Raw genomic sequence first — 17,987 nt, forward strand, 5'->3', positions numbered from 1 at the left:
GAGGGTTAACGTTCCTTCAATGCTATAATGAGGTATTTAAATCCTATTTAAAATAATGTCATTTTAGGGTCTTAGGTTTTTTAGGAACGAGTACATGGGTTATTTGTGCAAGAAGGGTCTTGGGCCTTGTAATGTTTTACTTTGGTCACTAAATGCAACTTTTTATTTTTTTTATTCCGAGCTCCTTATTATCTACATGTTTTATTTTAGCCTTATTTCATGATATTTGAAGTTTAAGATTTTGTCTTCAAATTTTACGCGTGTTATATTTTGCTCCTTAGGCTTAGTGATTTCCAGTTTGTGCATGTTTGTACATTGGATATGATATTTTCAGATTGTTCATTTTAATCCTTGCTTATTTTAGATACTATTACGAATGATATGGTTTATTAGCATGCTTAGTCCTTACTCTTTTGTTATGTTATGATTTAACCCTTTGTAGTAACCGTCCTTCGGGTGGACCGAAATCGGGTATCAACCAAATTTCATGTGTTAGAGATGCCACCGATCATTTAAAATTAGGTTGATCAGATACTTTAATTTACTATTTTACCTGATCTACATTTTTAGCATAATTGAATCAGATTCGAGAGTCGATTACAGTTAGGGAAGGATTAGCACCTTTGTACTGCCCTTTCACTACAAATTTAATTTCTCTATTGTATTAGTGGAAAAAATTAAAAGTCAAATTAAAATTTAAAAGTTCGAGAATTACTTACCATTGAAGAAATTTAAAATTGATCTAAAAATATAAATCAAATCAGTGTTAAATATTAAAGCAAAACAAAATTAAATTAAAAAATATGCATTAAAATAAAGAAAATAAATTAAAAGGATTTAACTGTAAAATATTTAAAATTAAGGACCAAATTGAAATTATGTGAAAGTTGTAAGAAAACATAAAAAGTTAGCAGGGATCAATTTACAAAATATAAGAAATTTAAACAGAGATTAAATTGAATAAATTCAAAATTCAAGGGCAAATTTACAACAGGTGACCAAAATGAATTGCGCATCAAAAGTGCAGGGACTGTGGAAATAATTTCAAATTTTTATAATTACAAAGTAATCCCCCTATAAATAGCCACAAATCCACAAAAAATCATATTTCATTATTTCAACAAAAAAACTCTCAAAAACCTTTTAATCCTCTCCCTATTTATCCAACCGGCCAATGATCGGCCACCACTCTGGCATAGAACCACCGTCGCTCCATCCCTCCAGCCATCGGGGCGGTGGTTGGAAAAAACAACCTACTCCAAAAAAGCTCTACTCATTACCGTGATCCCAAAACCATAACCCAAACTCCTTAAAATCGCCCCCACCGGCGTAGATCTAAAACAAAAGGTCTCGAGTTTTACCTTTATTCGATGTGTTCCTTCTATCTCCAGTGACTTTTGGCTTCCGCGACCGTGTTCCTCTCTGCCTATTAGCCTTCGATGAAAGTTTTGAATTTTTGTGATGGATTTAGTATATTCAAACATTTTTTCTTGTTATTTTGTTTGGTTTTCTCTGATTTATTATATGTCCTTGGTCGTTTTGGTTTTTTGGTTGCTTTTTGTTGCTCCAATGATCTTTATTTTGTTCTTGTCCCCTGATGGTTCCTCAATAGGGTATTTATATACCCCCGTTGGGGCTGTTTTCCTGTTACCTCGGGGGTCATTCTCCCCATTCTAATTTATTAGGGTTAAGGATGCTTTGCCAAGAATTACGGGAACATTTGTTCCCTATTTCGCTCTGATTCGATTTCGGTCCAACGTGTTTCGTCGATTGTTACTTGCTTGGCCAGAAAAATCTGGATGGTTCAGTCCCGATTCCCTTGGCCGATTTATGACCTTTGCTGTTACCGGTCGCCTGATAATCCCCTGATGCTTTGTGGCCGTTGGATCAAGTGGCCAGATCTAACGACTCACGTGTTGCGGCACTTCTTGCTAATCACCAAACCCTAACTTACTTTTGGGTTGGGTCAGGCCCTATCCTCTTTTTCTAGGCTCCCACCGGGTTTGCTGGGTCAGGCTACCCTGTTAGGCTCTGGACTTGGACCTTTGGACTCCTTATGACCTAAAGAATAAATCAAAAAATAATATTAATACGTACTATATATTTATTTAAAAACTATATAACATATTATATTTTCAAAAACTATATAATATGTTTTCAAAAATTATATACATTATATATGTTTTCAAAAATTATTTTTAAAACTATATATATATGTATATATGTTTTTAAAATATGTTTTCAAAACTATATTATGTACGTTTTCAAAAACCATTTTTTAAAAAACTATATATTATATATTTTCAAAAATATTTTCAAAAACTATACTATATTTTATTATATATATTATTATATATAATAAATAAGCCCCTTGAAATCCCAAACAAAAATAGGTGTCTACACCCTTGTTTCAAATGGTTCAAATGTGTTTTAATCCCTATACTTTTTATTGTCTTATTTTTTTATGTGTGTATATATATATATAAATATATATTGTATAAATATATTTATTTTATTTATTTTCTCATTCTTAACTATTATTTTTATATATAACTACATGTTTATATATATGTTTGTGTTTTGTATTTTATAGATATATTATAATTATTATTTTTATCTAAGATAATATATAAATAGATAGATATAAAAAAATAGAATTTTTCTCATATTATTATTTATGAATTTTCAATTAATACATATATGATACATATTGTTAATATTTGCTTACTAAGTGTAATATACTATATTAAATAAATTTATATATATATATATATATTAATTATGTCATTATTTTTATGCATGCTACGTATGTAAATATGTAATTTGGGCGCATATCGGTTTAGGTTCTATCTTAATAAAATTGCATGAAAAATATATGAAACCTCATAAGCATTTCTTGACTCGAATCAAAATAATTTGACTAAGGGTAATATTCTTTCATTTTAAGATTATCGTAAAGTGATTGTCTTAACATATAAGAAAGTTACTTTCGATAATTTTAAAATGAAAATCTATCCCATTAAGTGACACGAATTAAATTGATTCCATTTTAAAATTTGGGGATTGAGAAAAATATAATGTTCTTTTAATTAAGTTCATCGAGAAATGACTGTTAGATCGAATCTAAGGTCTCGTCTCGATGTATTTAAATAATTGAACAACCTTATTCTCATTAAAGGTTGGTAAAATAAATAATTAATTGTACTTGTTTGATGTATGCTTTTAATTTGTCTTATTTTTGCATGTGTTTTTCAATGGGATTTCAAAGTAGTAACACTGAATATTAAAAATAGTAATCTCTTTTCATTTCGGTTGGAGTAATAGATGACTACTTTAAGGCATGAGAGGTATTTATTCTCAAATATAAATAGTTATATATTACCATTTTCACTTGAATTAATATTAATTTTTAAGACAAAATAGTGATATCTCTTCATTTCGATCTGAGTAATAAATAACTGCTTTAAGGCATGAGGGGTCATTTATTCTCGATTGGAAATAATTAGATATTATTGTTTCTCTCTTAGAATTATTTTGAGTTGTTATTTTGAATTAATATTGAACTTTAGGATGTAATTATAATATTTTCTTTTTTCGATTGGAGTAAGAATCGACTGCTTTAAGGCATGAGAGTTCGATTCTTCTTGATAGGAAATAAATAAATATTATTGTATTTTGTCCTAAAATTCAAAGAATATTACTTGTATGGGATCTTAAATTAAATTATACTTGAATTCTTAAATTTCATTACAAAAATAACTAATTAATCGACTAGGTATCGATTTAGGGTGTTGTGGGGGTGTTAATCCTTCCCCACACATAACCGACTCTCGATCTCAACTTTTTGGTAACGCAGACCTACCCAAATCAAATATTGGTGGTGACTCCTTGAACCACGTTTTTTATTAACCGATCATTAAATTATTTGAGACGATATCTTTTAAAAACAGGTTTTAAAAATCATATTTGTTCTTTTTAAAAGAAAAAAAATCATTTCGACAACTTGACAACTCCACTAGGGGCTTTTTTTAGAGAGTCGAGCCATTAGTTAATTAATTAATTGTCTTTGCAAATGTAAATTACAAGTTTGTTCTAATTTGGTTTTCGATCCCTTATTTGGTTTTAAATAGATTTTCGTTTGCAATTTGATTAACCACTAAATAGTTGTGCTGATTTGTTTGCTAATGTTTTCAGATTAAATAAATGTGCAAGATTTTGAGATTTCTGTTTCGTGTTGTTTGTTTTGTTTTCGTTTTTCCTCATACATTGCATAGTTGTATTTGCATAACATGAGCTAAAACTCCAATCCGTTTTATTTAAGTTGGAGTGAGAAACTACTCACTCATGTGGTTTTCACTACCGTATGGGATAGTAAATCGCTCCTAAAGCTCATGACTTATTGTCCTCGTGATGGTTTTCACCTCCGTATGGACATAAGGAAGTGTGCCCCTCAAATTGAACTCGATCTGAAAGTCTATGATGGGTCAGGATTGAGGGTCTGGCAACCTAAGGGGGCACCGACAATGACAATTCGAGAACCTCTTACATTAGAACCGAATCTAGAATATAGTGAACCTAGAATCTAGATAGCGCCTTGCCCAGAACTTAAGAGTCTCGTAAGGAGAGTACATAAGGAAAAGCCTTTTTGAACATTTTAATTTTTGTAGTGTAATATTAATTTCTGAATAAATATATGCGAACTAGAGATCATGCGGTTAGGTTCATTTTTTCAAACAAGCATGCAAACTAGATGGCATGAGGTTAGGATTTATATGTTGAACAAAGCATGAGGGTAGAAAACATGTATGGGTAGAACTGTTATAAAAGCATGTCAGGGTAGATACCATGTTGGGTAGGATATTTTCTTTCATAAGTATTTTTCTTCCTTTTTTTGTTAAGTGGTACTAATAATTTATTTTTTTTATCTTATTTTTGTCAGTCTTATTGTTGCATTTGTATTTTCACATCATAACCAAACAAGGTGCTAATTCGTAAGTGATTGACCAAATTAAAAGGTCTTCATATCGACATAAGGGTTCCATAACTAGATAGTTAAATCCTTAAGGGTGGCGTCTTACAAACAAAGTTGATCAATAGGGGAAGAGCTCAAAGTTGATCGAAGACTCCTATTAAACGAACGAATATAGAGATGGTACTAAATAGTCAGATGCTAGTTGAGTCAACAGTGAGAAGATCCTTCACAAGATATCAAGGCTGATTTCCTCTTGGAGAATCTCATGGAAATGGAGGTCCAGAGATCGAATAATCATAGTAGGTGAATTAAAGAGAAAAAAGGTGAGTAAACTCTTTGAGGAGTCCAACAACGGCTATAAAGACAAAATCAAATCATGAGAAAGGTCTATATCGAGTAAATAAAGAGAATGAAGCTTGTCTGTCTAGTGTAAGGAGGACTTATGGTCTAATGAAGGTTATTATATTGTGGTCGCTTTTGGAATTAACACCTTGTGTATTTGCATTTGCTTTTGCATTCTTGTTTGGTATTAGCTTATTAATTTATTTATTTTGTTATTATTGCTTTTATAATAATTCTTGTCATTTTGTTATCTTATTTGTACTAACATTTTTTATATTGCTCTTCTTTTTGCTTGCATCACATGATCATGACATAATCAAAAAGTGTTGGTTTGTGAGTGCTCATCAGAGTAAAAGGTGTTCATGATGGACAAAAGGTTTCATGATCAAGTAGACTATAACATAACTAGGGAAGGACATCTTGAGGAAGCTCTAAGAATAGTGTAGAGCTATGCACCCAAAGATCGTATATCCGACAAAGAGCAAAAAGAGATAAGAAAGATTAGAGAGAAAATGTCCAAGATGATGGATATGATAGTTTCTTTTGGCCAAAGAAAAAGAGATTTTTGCAAAAGAAAGAAAAGAACTCGATGAAGACAATCCCACGATGTCAAATACACAATGGACTACTTTAGAGTAAGTTGATCCTAGCCAATATGAGATATCACGCGCAATCACCATTCGTATCAACAAGTTGTATGGAGACCCCAAGGAAATTGTGACAACTCTAGAAGTTCAAAGAGGTGAAAAGAAGCCATGCAATCAGAACTCGTGGGTATTTGAGAGTCTACTCCCAACGTCAGGGGAAATAAACCTGAAGACTCCAGTTCAATCAAAGCCGAGAGGTGGCACTCATTTTGATCATATCCCTATATCATATAAGTAGTTATATGATAAGCTTTTAGAAGCCTAAAATGTGGCCCCACATTATGTGAAACCTTGACAATCTCCATATCCAAATTGGTATAACGTCAATGTTCGTTGTGAATATCATGACAGAGCTCAAGGATATTCCATTGAGTATTACACCACCTTCAAGCATCGAGTCCAACATCTTTTGCATCATGGAGTATTGGAGTTCAAAATGAAAGGTGAACCTAGTTTGGTAATGGATTGTCCTGTTAGGATGGAGCAAAAAGTGTTCAAAGGTAAGAGTATCAGTAGGGGCATCCATGAAGAAGATTGTTTACTAAAGTACGAAGCTCAAGTTCATCATTTGAGGAGTGAAAATGATAAATTGAATAGAGAGATGGAAGTCATTCGTGATTATTTTCAAAAGATCAGTAAAGCCTTTAAAATGATGGTATAGGAAATGCCCAAGAGGAGTAGGCAAAAAGGGTCACTAAACTGAAAACGATGTTGAACAATGGAGAAATAATTGCAAGGCGCATGAAGGTCGAGCCAATAAGTTCTCTTATGATTTACAGATTGCAGAAAAGAGGTGTAATACAGTTGTTAATGATTTGGAAATATATCAAGTCGAAAATCAAATGTTGAATATGCCCATAGCCAATATGGAAGCTTAATATCATCGCCACAAGCATGAGAAGGATGTCGAGCTAGAAGTCACTAGAGCCAAGAACAAGACATTGATGAAGATTGTGGATGATTATGGAGATATTACACGAGAACTTTGTAACCACAAAGACTTTCTTACAAGGAAAAATGAACAACATTGTTTACATCTCTGAGAATTGACACATAAGGTTGAGAAAAAGACGACGTCATGAAAGAAGCTATGATCCAAGAAAGCAATGTGGCTCACAATTTGGTTGATTTAGCAGGATTTGCAAGAGAATTGAAGTAGATTGACAACTCAACACCCGAGCATGAGTGGAAATTTACTTGGTCTTTGAGAGAAATAGAAAAGTTAGGACTTACAGTTATCCTTTATATGTAAAGTTTGTTTGATGTACTCAATGAAAGTTGTTTTAAGATGGTCACTCTAGAATGACACTTTTGCATACATGCATTTGCATTGGATTTGTTGATTTAAGCATTTTACATGCGTTAGTTATGAAAACATGGAAATAATTTATGGAGGGTTATATGACAATAATACCAATATAATTCATTCATACTATTTCCTCATCATCATGAACAAAGAAATGGAAACAATATAGAAATCTCAAGAGGGATCACAAGATCGGTTGCAAGAGAAGTTGACCAGGTAACAACAAGATATAAGGAATCAAGCATCGAGTTCTCTATAAGACGCATCAAACTAAATGATCTAGGTGATGGCAACTAAGGTTGCTGATAGAGAGAAATTAACTGATAAAGGATATAAGTGTTATCATGCTAATACGTCAAGAATGATAACCTCATTAATCATGAGCAATTTGAAGATAAATTCAAGCAATTGGAGTATGAAAAATGTTAATGCCTCCCACAAAGAACTATAAGCGAGATAACTCAGCTTGGTCCCTGATTTGGTCATCCCATATGAATTTAGGGTACCTACTTTTGAGAAATATGATGGCACCAGTTATCCTCTAATTCATCTGAAAATGTTTTATAGAAAGATTGAAGGGTACTTAAATGACGATAATCTGTTGATTCATTACTTTCATGATAGTCTTGTTGGGCCAACTATAGTATGGTATAACCGTTTGACATAGAGAAGATCAAGAGGTGGGTCGATCTAGCTGATGCTTTTTTTGACAATATTGATATGTTAAAGGTTTAGCCCCAAAACGTCAAGACCATCAAAGAATAAGGATGAATGCCACTAAAAGCTTTAAATAATATGCCCTATGATGGAGAGGGGGTGCAGCACAAGTTCATCCTCCCATGTTAAAAGAAGAAATATTATACATGTTCCATAATTCTCTCCCAACTCCTTTCTTCGAGTTAATTCTGGAAAACTCAACAAATAACTTTGAGGATCTTGTGACAGATGGGGAGTTAATTGAAAACGCAATCAGCAAAGGAAACTTGAAAGTCACTTCTAAAAGCCCAACCGATCAAAAATCAAAAGCTGATGATGTAAATGAATTTCACATCTAGAGCCCCCACAATCGCAAAATAAAAAGAGAAGCTAGCAGTTCAAACCGGCCAAAGAAAGTCCCACGATCAAGAACCACTTTGAAGGTGATCAAAACTTCTATCTCAATCTGTACCCCAATTTGATTAAAGGTCAATACCTCACACCGAGGCCAAAAAAAGTGCCACCAAACCTTTCTGCCCAAGGTTTATCATGATAGTGTTTGTGATTTCCACTTGGGGTATCTGGGCATTCTATAGGGAATTGTAGGCCACTGTTAAAGGAGATATAAATGCTTATTGAAAATGGAAAGTTGACACAATAATTAGTGGAACAATGGGTGACGAACTCGAGTGGGGAATCAAAGCACAATGTGTAGCATCCAATTGAGTCAAGTTCCACTACATTAGATGAGTAATGGGCATCCTAATTAGAGATCATTTCATCCATCATGGAGCTTTATTCCATTTGCAGAATCTTGTTTGAATTTGTTTTTTGTCCTTTCTCAGTTTTCTTGTAAGGATATTAAAATGAACTTATGATACTTTAAAGATGGTGATCATTGAATCAAATTTGCAATTTGCAATTTTTCAATTCTTTGAATATCAATTGAATTAAAAACTCTTTAAATGATTAAAATTATGGATCTTTGACAAAGTGAAAAGATTGAAAATTGATAAAACAAGGACCCTTGATCTTACCCCAGAAGATACACTTGAACACCATACTCTTTTTTTACAAGGACCAATATAGCCTTCTCATCTCATGAGGAAATGATCAAGAGGCTTGGTATTCAGGTATGCATAGGAGCGGGCAACATGGTGAATCTCTTACGTATGACATTGCAAAATTGATTAGACTACACTTCTATTGAGGACATTCTGTGATGATCCTAATCTTCAGAAATGGAATGATGGAATGGATGAATTTAGTATAGGTCAGTTGTTCGGGAATCGAACTCTAAATATGATATTTTTTTACCATCAAGGACACATAGACTATAACAAGTTCTTCTCGATGAGCATAAGAAATTCTAAATCTAAATATTAAAAAAGTTAATAAATTATTATTATAGATTATACAATAAGATAAGATATTCCACTTAAGCAATTGGTTATAGAGGAAACTCAACAGCCCTGGTTTTATGAATAAATTGCATTCAAACCATGACATTGCTTGGGTACTTAGTAGTTCGGTGTTTGCTCCACTGTGATTGTCAAGTTGAAGACTTTCTGATGAGATGAACCCTTCATCTAGCTCGATAAAGGTAATTATAATATATATATATATATATATATATATATATATATATACACAATAAAGCTGAATTCAACTAGCCAAACAATGGAAAATTAAATCAAATGTATCTAATAATGAGTTTCAGTAAAATGGATTAAGGGAGTTAAGGAACACCTATTATAGTCAACCTCACATAAGCACTCAGGAATTTTATATTTAGATTGATTCCCATACACTAGCTCTGCTAAGGAAGTCTATGAAGCTTGAACAAATGGAAGATTTCAGAGAACCGAAATAGAAGTGTTTTAGAAAGCCTAGTAATTGAATATGCTAGTTGTGTCATTTTTTCTACATCCGATTAAAATACCAAGACAAGAAAGAGGGGAATGTTATAATGTTCACAAGGAGCAAGGAAGAAAGGAAATCTTTGATGACTGAAACCTTAGGAAATAGGAAGCCAACCCATCAATTTTGACACTTGTCAAAGAGCTATAACTTTGAAAATGTTAAAAGAGCTATTGATTCTTTTGATATTCTGTGAACTCAAGTTTATGATTTACTTCAATTCTGAGCCTTAATTAAGGGGTAATACTTCACAAAATTCTTTCATTCTTTGATTTTTAAAATAAAAGAAATGAGAAAAACATTTTCAAACAGGACAATCTCAAATGCAAAATGTCCTTGAAGCTGGTGAGGCCCATTCTGCCTCTATTGGAGAAAAAGAATAAATGATGCCAGAATAATGAAGCATGACACAATCTTGAAAGCAAATAGTCTGAGATATCAGAAGGTTAGTGGCTTAAGTGGTAATTATGGTATTGTTGAGATATTGGGCTGTAAGTTTAATGCTGGAAATTTATTGGGCTTATTTGGGCTTGAATTGAAGAATTTATGACAATGGCCCATTGTGAATAAAAAGGAAACGTTAAGATGAAATTTAAAAGAATTAAAAAATAATGGTACTTTTGAGTATTATTATTTTGTATAAATGTTAGTAAGGATACTAACATAGTATTTTATAATTATATGTGTGATTATGCATTCTTGTGTAGATCATGATCAAATTCTTGATACGAGCAAAGCGAAAGGCAAAGAAAAAGTTCAAGAATAATTCGATTTCGATACTAAGGTATAATAATGAGGCATACCAGATGAGTGCATTTATTATGTACTTATATGATATGAGGATGACTTGCGATGATTCAACCTCGAATATTTTTATAAAAGTATGATTTACCGTATTTTGAAATATTTTCATAAAGTTTATGAAAATTATTTTTACGAGTTCTTTTAGGGTATGAACTACCCTAAAATGAATGGATGTGTTTCATAAGAATTATTAGTTATTGATGGTTTGGAGTAAATGTTTAACCTGCGATTTGGATTTTAAAGCCTATTGTATGTACATGGAGAGTTATAGGTGCAATAATAATACCATAAATAATATGGTATTGTAATAGTACTTTGTGTACTGTAGCACTATGTATGTAATTGACATACTTGGTGTAAGATGGATACCTATCGATTTAGAAAATGCTTATTACATTTTTGTAAGAGTACTTTGTGTACTTGGAGTAGTACTTTGTGTACTATGGTAAGATTATTTTGTGTACTTGGAGTAGTACTTTGTGTATTATAGAAAGAGTACTTTGTGTACTTGTAGTAGTACTTTGTATACTATGGCACTTTGTGTGCAAGGATGGTAGTCATATGGGATTACTATTCTGAAAATGGTTAGTTTCATGTTATTGTGTACCTTGCATTCTCATTTTTCATACATTGGGTTGTGAATGGATTCTTTGGAATATACTAATTTATAAGTATGTTAGGCATACGAAATACTGTTTAGCATGTTACTTGACGGAAACTTGGCTTATCAAGTCAGTTTTTATGCTTTTATGTATTTTATACGATAAATTATATTTTGATCTTATAATGGTTTACTCATGCTTTTAAAATGTCTTATTTGTTTTATTATGCCTCACTAAGTGTATACTTAGTGTGTGATGATTTTCATCCGTAGGTAATAGCTTGCAATCGGAGTGAGGGGTGTAGTTGACATCTGTCAAAGATTACCTCATCAGTAACAGTATCACATCTCTAGATGTTTATTTTGATATTACTACTTAGCATGTACTTAGATAAATGTGATACTCTGATAAGATACTTGGTATTTAGTTGTAGTATTATATTATGTTTAAACTTAAACTACTATTTGATGGATTTTAACATTTATATATATATATATATGTATTTGAAGAATGTTTTATAAACTATTTTATTAAATTGTTTTATTTAAAGAAACAAAATTTTATTAGTTTTCAAGTACTGGAATATTTTGAAACTCATGTGACATCTGTGACTCGTGTACGGGGATGTATACAAGAAATGGGTGTTACAGATGAGTCATGAAAATACCCACTTCGGGGCATGAAAAAAAACCCAGTTCATGTTGAGATAACAAGGTTTCGACCAAGAAGACATTGATAATGAGTCTCACAACTTGAAGTGTCAGGGGAAGTCCATAGCTTACCTTCTAAAACAAATCAGTCGAGCATCAACTAATGATAGGGTCCTAGAAAAACAACTCTGGCTGCGTAATTGCGTCAAGGATAGAAAGGTGCATCAAGATCGTATTATTGACCGCATCAAGGATTCAAGAAACATTTATGAGACTTTAATGCAGATGAGAGGTAAAGAAGACATAAAGACATATGATGATCATATGGCTCTTCAAAATTGCCAGCTTAAAATTATGAGTTACTACACTGATATCTGAGTAAACCCTATAGAAGAGTGATCAAGTGGAAGAAGAACTAGTTCCCTACTTTAGAGTCAAAGGAAAATTGAATCAAAATTTATTCATAAAAGAGCATCATTTGTATAAAATAAAATGCATTACATTGCATTCGCATTTCACACATAAACGTATGTTTTTACAGATCTTTCAATGAAAAGGGAAGATTCATGATATCAAAATCCCAACAAGTGGAAGCTAGAATTTAAACCTCAAATACAGGGAATCATATTTAGGGAAGCAAAACTTGAAGAACATGGTGGGCCCAATCCACAAAGGAAGCATTACTTTGAAGTAGGGCATGTTACCCGACCATTAAGTTATTTTTATAAGTTAAAAAGTAAGAAAACGATTTCCAAAGTTTCTTACTTAGTAAGTAATTCGGGCTATCAGTGTGTCTTTTGAGCATGATGCTTAAATCTTTTGGGTCATCAATAAGCCTTTCGAGCAAGATGATAAGTTTTTCAGGCCATCCATAAGGCCTTCGGGCAGGATGTTTTCGCATGTTTTTCAAAAAATGAGAAAACAATTTCTAAAGTTTCTCATTTAAATCTGAAAATTGAAATTTTTGAAAAGTAAGAAAATGATTTCCAAAGTTTCTTACCTAGTAAGCTATATCCAAAATTGGTAAGTCCTTCGGGCCATCAATAAGTCTTTCGAGCATGATGATTAAATCCTTCAGGTCATTTATAAGCCTTTCGAGCAAGATGATAAGTCCTTCGTGCCATCCATAAGGCCTTCGGGAAAGATGTTTTCATATGTTTTCCAATAAATGAGAAACGGTTTCCAAAGTTTCTCATTTAAATGTGAAAATTAAAATATTTTGAAAAGTAAGAAAACGATTTCCAAAGTTTCTTACCTAGTAAACTATTTCCAAAGTTGGTAAGTCCTTCAGGCCATCAGTAAGTCTTTCGAGCATGATGATTAAATCATTCGGGTCATCTATAAGCCTTTCGAGCAAGATGATAAGTCCTTCGGGCTATCCATAAGACCTTCGGGCAGGATGTTTTCACATGTTTTTCGAAAAATGAGAGAACAATTTCCAAAATTTCTCATTTAAATCTGAAAATTGAAATTTTTTAAAAGTAAGAAAAATGATTTCCAAAGTTTCTTACCTAGTAAACTATTTCCAAAATTGGTAAGTCCTTCGGGCCATCAGAAAGTCTTTCAAGCATGATGATTAAATCTTTCAGGTTATCTATAAGCCTTTCAAGCAAGATGATAAGTCCTTCAGTCCTTCGGTTAGGATGATTTCACATGTTTTTGAAAAATGAGAAAATGATTTCCAAAGTTTCTCATTTAAATGTAAAAATTGAAATTTGTGAAAAGTAAGAAAACGATTTCCAAAGTTTATTACCTAGTAAACTATTTCCAAAATTGGTAAGTCATTCAGGTGATCAGTAAGTCTTTCGAGCATGAGGATTAAATCCTTCAGTCATTTATAAGCTTTTGAGCAAGATGATAAGTCTTTGGGCCATCCATAAGACCTTCGAGCAGGATGTCTTCACATGTTTTTCAAAAAATAAGAAAACGATTTCCAAAGTTTCTTACCTAGTAAACTATTCCAAAATTAGTAAGTCCTTCGGGTCATCTATTAGTCTTTCGAGCAAGTTGATAAGTCCTTTTGGCCATCTATAAGACCTTCAGGCAAGATGCGTTCATGCGATTTTTGAAAAGTAAGAAAGCAATTTCTAAAGTTTCTTACTTAGTAAGTCCTTCGGGCCATCGATAAGTCTTTCGAGCATGATGATTAAACCCTGTAGGTCATCTGTCAGTCTCACTTGAGACAACATCAAGATGGAATCGAACAAACGAGTTATTTTTTATGTTTTTCCTATTCTTGTTAACACAAGCATGGGAAAAGTGAGCTAGTTGTAGACACCCATTTTTTCCAGGTGTTTAATATTATTATTATTATTATTATTATTATTTTCAAGTTACAAAACCTAATAAAGAAAAAATGGCCTGAATTATAACTCAGGGTATAACCGACCCTATCTATTACAATCGACCCAGCACAGTAAACCCACACCTGAAGCCCAGCTGGTCCAAGCCCAAACTCGAGCCCAATGTACTAACCTATATTAGTTTAGGGTTTCTAAACCCTAATATCTTCCAACCACCACGCAACTAGAGCCAAAAACCCTCGCCGCTACCGCTTCTGTCGCCGCTACTGCTTCTGTCGTCGCTACAGCCACTCGGCAGCCACCGTTTCAACCGCCAATGTCATCATCTCTTTGCTAAGAATCACCAAACACACAATAATGCGAAAAAGAAAAAAAAACAAATAACAAAACAAAAAAAAAAAGAAATCATTTCCCTTACTTGTCAACCCTCACCCGTGATTCGGCCAAACCCATAATGATAGCCTCTGTAAAACCTCCCTAAGCATGCAAAGAGGCTATAAAGAGAGGGGATTCGAACCAGATAGGAGGAAGGGGGTTTTCAAAGAAGAAAAAAATCAAAAAGGAAAAAAAGAAGAAAAACATAAAAGGAAAAAGATGAAAAACTTTCGAAAAAACATTCAAAAAATAGAAAATAGAGTTTACCCCTGGGTTCTAGTCCTCATTGCTTCGTCAGAGTGGTGAGAGTCCTCATAGCATCGAAGGTAATATTTTTCGGGTGAGGGTTTGTAAGGGTTTCATTTGGGTATTTTGGTTTTGTGTAAAAACGGTTCAAGAGAATGAGGTTATGAAGCCAAGGGGGTCACTGACCCTTCATCGGGAGCATCTGAGATAGCAGTCGGAGGGGAGGAAAATTTCCCCTCTCAGTGTAAAGCAAAAAAAAAGGAAATGAGGGGTTGAGAGAAAAGGGGAACGGTGCCGAAAATGGGAAAGGAAGAATGAGGGTTAGGGTTCCCTCAATGCTATAATAAGGTATTTAAATCCCATTCAAAATGTTATCGTTTAAGGGTCTTAGGATTTTCAAAAACGAGGGCATGGGTTATTTCCGAGAGAAGGGTTTTGGGCCTTGTAATGTTATATTTTGATCAATAAATGCAACTTTTAGTTTTTTTTATTCCGAGCTCCTTATTTTCTGCATGTTTTATTTTAGCCCTATTTCGTGATATTTGAAGTTTATGATTTTGTCTTCAAATTTTACGCGTGTTGTATTTTGGTTCTTAAGCTTAGTGATTTCGAGTTTATGCATGTTTGTACATTGGATATGATATTTTCGGATTGTTCATTCTAATCCTTGCTTATTTTAGATACTGTTATGAATGATATGGTTTATTAGCATGCTTAGTCCTTACTCTTTTGTCATGTTATGATTTAACCCTCATTTCAAATGGTTCAAATGTGTTTTAATCCTATACTTTTCATGAAAACATAGAATTCTTCTCATATTACTATTTATGAATTTTTCAATTAATACATATATGATATATATTGTTAATTTTTGCTTACAAAGTGTAATATAATATATATATATATATATATATATATATATATATTTGTTATTATTTTTATGCATGCTATGTATGTAAATATGTAATTTGGGCGCTATCGGTTTAGGTTCTATCTTAATAAAATTGCATGAAAAATATACAAAACCTCATAAGCATTTCTTGACTCGAATCAAAATAATTTGACTAAGGGTAATATTCGTTCATTTTAAGATTGTCGTAAAGTGATTGTCTTAACGTATAAGAAAGTTACTTTTGATAATTTTAAAATAAAAATCTATCCCATTAAATGACATGAATTAAATTGATTCCATTTTAAAATTTGGGGATTGAGAAAATGATAATGTTCTTTTAATTAAGTTAACCAAGAAAAGACTGTTAGATCGAATCTAAGGTCTCGTCTCGATGTATTTAAATAATTGAACATCCTTATTCTCATTAAAGGTTGGTAAAATAATTAATAGTTGTACTTGTTTGATGTATGCTTTTAATTTGTCTTACTTTTGCATGTGTTTTTCAATGGGATTTCAAAGTAGTAACACACAATATTGAAAATAATAATATCTTTTCATTTCGGTTGGAGTAATAGATGATTGCTTTAAGGCATGAGAGATCATTTATTCCCAATTGGAAATAATTAGATATTATCATTTTCTCTCGAATCAATATTGATTTTGAAGACGAAATAGTGATATCTCTTCATTTCGATCGGAGTAATAAATGACTACTTTAAGGCATGAGAGGTCATTTATTATCGATTGGAAATCATTAGATATTATCGTTTTCACTCGAATCAATATTGAATTTTAAGACGAAATAGTGATATCTCTTCATTTCGATTGGAGTAATAAATGATTGCTTTAAGGCATGAGAGGTCATTTATTCTCGATTGGAAATAATTATATATTATCGTTTTATCTCTTTGAATTATTTTGAGTTGTTATTTTGAATTAATATTGAACTTTAGGTTGTAATTATAATATTTTCTTTTTTCGATTGGAGTAAAAATCGACTACTTTAAGGTATGAGAGTTTGATTCTTCTCGATAGGAAATAATTAAATATTATTATATTTCATCCTAAAATTCAAAGAATATTACTTGTATGGGATCTTAAATTAAATTAGACTCGAATTCTTAAATTTCATTGCAAAGACAACTAATTAATCGACTAGGTACCGATTTAGGGCATTGTGGGGGTGTTAATCCTTCCCCACACGTAACCGACTCCAGAACTCAACTTTTTGGTAACGCATACCGCAAATTTATTGTTTTAATTAAAATGAATATTTTTTTTAGAATGACAAATACTTTTTGGGTGCCCAATCACACCCTAATCAAATATTTGTGGTGATTCCTAAAACCATGTTTTTTTTATTAACCTATCATTAAATTATTCGAGACGAGATCTTTTAAAAACAAGCTTTTAAAATTCAAATTTGTTCTTTTTAAAAGAAAAAAAATCGTTTCGACAATAATAATACACTTCTCTCTCATTATTATTATATCTCTTCTTCTTTTTGTTCTTGTTTTTTTCGTTCTTTTTTTATTTCATAACAAAAATAAAGTTTTAAAAAATTCTAACATTTTAAATAAACATATCATTATAAACGCACTAACTTTAAAAAAACAGATAAGATAAAAATTAAAACATGATCTAGTACTAAATGTAAGGAAAAAATGAGCATAAATCCAACAGAAATATCATAATTATAAATACTTCTAACCAGCCTAATTGATGCTAAAAATTGAGATGTAATAGAATTAACGTCAAATAAGTCAAATCATTGTTGTTATTGAATAATCTTTGAGCACTTTGAATTTGATTGCACAAAAATTAAAATCGTCAAGAATTTTCTAAACAATCGAAGCCTCACTAAATAGAATAAAATAAAATAAAAAGTCTATGTATGAAATTATTTTCTGTTTTGCTATTTTGGGACCTTATGTTATATGAATATTTATCGAAGTTTTTTCCATCAGAATAATCATCTACACATGGAGCATGGAATATCCCACGAACCAACTACATGGGGTTGCCTACATTTCCCACGAAATACAACTTGGGAATCCAAACGTGGGTCGGTCACGAAACCAACTCTTACACAAAGCTCAAGCAAACCATGTAACATGCTGGATCAGTGCCATGCGTATGTTCTGTCTGGGAAAAAGGATGAATCTACCGTGTACATATCATAATATATCATTACACTAACCGAAATAAACCATTAACTAAATTGTTTTTATT

This window comes from Hibiscus syriacus, unplaced genomic scaffold (assembly GCF_006381635.1).
Source record: "Hibiscus syriacus cultivar Baekdansim isolate YM2019G1 unplaced genomic scaffold, ASM638163v2 tig00111002_pilon, whole genome shotgun sequence".
NCBI classification, from domain to species: Eukaryota; Viridiplantae; Streptophyta; class Magnoliopsida; order Malvales; family Malvaceae; genus Hibiscus; species Hibiscus syriacus.